This window comes from Hoplias malabaricus, chromosome 6 (genome assembly GCF_029633855.1).
Source record: "Hoplias malabaricus isolate fHopMal1 chromosome 6, fHopMal1.hap1, whole genome shotgun sequence".
Classification (NCBI taxonomy): domain Eukaryota; kingdom Metazoa; phylum Chordata; class Actinopteri; order Characiformes; family Erythrinidae; genus Hoplias; species Hoplias malabaricus.
The window spans coordinates 24,733,549-24,738,034 of record NC_089805.1 but is presented as its reverse complement, the minus strand read 5'-3'; positions in this window follow the sequence as shown (position 1 = coordinate 24,738,034).

The following is a 4,486-nucleotide window of genomic DNA, read 5'->3' as shown; positions in this document are numbered from 1 at the left end:
CGGTCAGTCTCGTGTGATTTTTGTTTGAGTAGGTCGTTGTTTCCATTTCAAAATAAAAGACGCAGGCGTTTAACCCTTGGATCCCAAAGTGAGGAGTGTGCCCCCTTTCGAGGGCGAGGTGCTATTGCGTGCGGTGGGGTGGCGCAGCAAGGCGAATGTGGTACTGTATGTTTGTGCACTGTTGGAGTGGTGGGGTACTTGTATATTCTTAAATTTCAGTTTAAATGTTATTTTTATGCATAGTCAGACAAGGTACAGCAAGTAGTGAAATGCTTAGACGACTGCCCAAAAATGCGAAAACAACAGAAATATTTATCTTCTAAAAAATAAGAGCTAGGTCCCTCTAACCCAGAAGGATGAAAGGCCTTTGCACAACGTGCCTTTGCCACATGAAACCTGGGGCAACCTGCAAAACAAATTAATGTAGGGGCTGATTGTGACTGGTTAAACATGCAATGTCAGAGGCAAAATACCTCTGACACTGCCACCTTTTAGCACTGGGTCAGAAGTATGCCCAATTTGTATCAATCTGTTTTCATGAGATATGACCAAATGAGTTTTGCTGCACTTTGAAGGAGCAATCTTATATATATATATACTGTACTCAGTAATAAAATATCCTGCATGTGTTATCACAGATTAAGAAAACAGGCTAAGACAAAGCATTGGTGTCAAGACCAGTGCTGATGCTAGTACCAAATCAGTAACCAAAAGATAACCTTGAATTTAAATTTAAGCACTGGTTACTTATTTATTTATTTATTTAAAAAAAAATACTGTTTTGTCAAATAGCAATGAAACAACATATGAATTTTATAAAAATATAAAAACTGTGAACATTACCATTAGTTGCACATTAATGTTACATTCTGAATGTGCCTGTTTGAATACATTAATGTGCATTCATTGTCAAAATCAAAGTGAACTTTATTGTCATTCAGAATATACAACAGGAGTGCATAGCTGAACGAGTCAGCGTTCCTTCAAACTCTGTGTAAATGTAAACATAAGGCAAAAACACAGACATAATAACACATAGTACAGACAAAAGTATAAATATAAGGGGGAAATATAAACAATATGCACTTTGTTCAAAATACAAAAAATATTGCACATTTGTAGAAAAAATACATGTACTTAATGTAGTAAATATAGTGTTGCACATAGTTCAGTCAGGTTTGTATTGTCTGCAAAGCCAGCTAGCAATTCTCTTACACTCACCAATCATCAATCCTTCTCACTATAATTTCTCTTAAACTCAACATCCCACTCATATGCAATATCAATCCCCATCACACTCACAATTAAACTCTGCCCCAAACACTATCAAACTCTTTCAACAATTAATCCCACTTACACTATCAACCTCTCTTAATTTCAGACTCTCTCACCATCAATCTCACTGACACAATCAAAGTGGTGTGGGAGAGGATTGATAGTGTGCATGAGAGCTTTGATTATGTGAGAGATTTGGTAGTGTGTATTAGAGGATTGACAGTGAATGTGACATGTAAGTCAGAAAAATTTGGCCTAAAGCCTTTTATATAAGTCTCCCCAAAGGCAGATGTTGGTGGAGCAAGGAAATCTGTCAAATACAATACTTCAAAATTTTAAGTATTAAAACAATTAAAGGGAGCACAGTAGCACAACCGGTATTGTTCCATGCTCACACAACTCCAGGATCTTGGGGTTGTGGGTTGGAGCACTGCTTTAGGTGACTGTGAGAAGTTTGATATGTTCTCCCCGTGTCTGTTTGGGTTTCCTCCCACGGTCCAGCAACCCACATTGGTAGGTGAATTGGCTACTCAAAAGTGTCCATAGGTGACACTTGTGTGACACACATAGTTGAGTCAATGTGTGAGTGTGTGGTGCGCTGTAATGGACTGGCAGGTTTCTGATTCCAGGTAGGCTCTGGACCCTGAGCTGGATAAGCGGTTAAAGACAATGAAAGAATGAATATATATGGTTATGTCTGTTTGGGGGGTGGGGTAGTGCTAATGCTAGAACCGTCACTGCGCACAACACTCATATATAAATTAAAAATTGTGTGTGTGAGAGAAGTAGAAAGGCTGTACATAAGCTGCAGTTAGTGGTGTATGTGTGTCTATTTTCAGAACACTTGGAAGTAATTTCAGTGTAACAGGAAGTCTACGTTTTAGAAAAAACTGAACATGCTAAGAAAATAATTTTTGAAACAAATCCTGTTTTTTTTGTCTTTTTAGAGATGAACAAACATTAGCTCCAATCCTTATTAGCATTTTCATATTTGATCAGCCATTGCTTGTAACAGTGAGGATATTTTTAATTGTCTCCATCATATCCAGTACTGTGTAGAATCCATAGGATATGACCTGATAAACAGACACTATGCTGAACTGAAGCAGCACACAAGAACCATTCAGACCATCATAAGTGTAGTTGAGTGAGGAGAAGGGCATGTGGTAAGAGAATACTCCACTCCGCTGGAGTCATTCAATCAGTGTCTAATTCTCATTTTAGAATTTGAATGCCAAAGACATCAAGGCAAGAGTAGTCTTATAAATCTTCCAACAACTCCAAGTGGCACTTCCAGTAGCCCAAGGTACAACTTGACCACTGTCTAAATCTGGGATTTAACTGGTGATGTATAACTTCCATTTTTGGGATTCATTAATGAACAATTCTGAGAAATTAGTTAGAGAAATTAGAAATTTAGAGAATGTTGGTAAGGCATGTCAAGGGCAGTCTGTTTCCAATGGGGATCCACATTCAATGCAGGGGGGTCTGGCACATCCTGCATGTCAGTTGTTCAGTTTGTTGCAGCCAAACTATTTGATTACTATAATCCATAATCAATGGACTTGATATGTAATATGTAAAACATCACTGAGTCTTTAATAATGAGTTAGATATCTTTAGTGAGGGCCAGAACCCAGCAGTTTGGTGATTTGTCTGCTCTGACAACAAAAGTAAACCTTGTAAATAACTGCTGAGTTGAATCAAATAATACAGCCTGCCAGGCCCAGAGATTTCCACTCTGCTTTAGGTGTTTAACTGTTTTATTTTTTTTTTAGTCTTTTTTACTCACAGGCATATTGAAGGAAACTATAAACTGGTCAGCTGGAGAATGGTATTCCATTGGTTCATTGATGGGCATAGTTAACACAAACATATCTTGAATGTAAACAGGGCTTGTGCTGTACTGTCCCTGTTTCAGGAAAGAGAGTGGAACTTCTGCCTGACATCCAGTGTGAGATGTAATCATGGTATGGCAAATATAGAGGTGGCCCAGTTTATGTTGGAAAGATGGTGTCTGAACAGGAGGGGTGTTATAATCAGGCCATAGCGCCCATAACGGATGATTGTGGGCAGAACTAAACCATGTGTCAAGGAATTCTGCATGCATTATGTTTATGTAACACAGAAGTCTAAAGGAATTTATCAGTGGACAGATGGAATGAGCACCCACAACTGAGCTTCACCTTAAGAACAATATAGAAGTTACTGAAAACAGCCTCAGTGTAAATGACACTTTCAGAAATACACACCAAACCTCAAAATTGTACACTGTAGTTAACAGCATTTAAAAGCAATAGTTTTTTCACCATTCAGTTTTTTTTACACATTTGTATGTTTTTTAACAGGTTATTCTTTAAGAAAATAACTAAATTTAACCAAACAATAGCAAACAGGCACCTTTCTATTTTTTTAATTGTTGCTTCAATTTAACAATAGCAAAATCTATTTAAATACAAATAGTAAAATAAATTAGGAAATGATCAGGGCACATATTTTATAACTATATATAAAAGTTTTTAAAAAATCTGATTTCAACAAAGTGGCACGGTAGCGCAGCAGGTAGTGTCGCAGTCACACAGCTCCAGGGGCCTGGAGGTTGTGGGTTCGATTCCCACTCCGGGTGACTGTCTGTGAGGAGTTGGTGTGTTCTCCTTGTGTCCGCGTGGGTTTCCTCCGGGTGCTCCGGATTGGCGACTCGAAAGTGTCCGTAGGTGTGAATATGTGTGTGTCTGTGTTGCCCTGTGAAGGACTGGCGTCCCCTCCAGGGTGTATTCCCGCCTTGCGCCCAATGATTCCAGGTAGGCTCTGGACCCCCCGCGACCCTAAATTGGATAAGTGGTTACAGATAATGGATGGATGGATTTCAACAAACCTAATTTTCCTTTAGTAATGCCCTTAAATCTGTGCAACTTTCTTGTCTTTGAGCACTATTCGTTTCTATTCGATACTAATCCCTTTGTATTTATCTCACTGAGGGACTAGTGTGTTAGTGTGTGTGGGTGGAGCAATTTTAATTTTAAAAAGGCTCCTCTCATAGTCAAATGGGCTAACTGGGAATATATGTAGGGCAGTGTTATCTCTACAACCCATTGAAATCACAGCCTTGCACCCTTCCACTATCCAACACAAAGAGGCCCTCGTTTGAGGTACAGTGCAGTGCAGTCAACTCTTCACTGACCTCTGCAGATGTTCATCAGAAGCCTGTTTT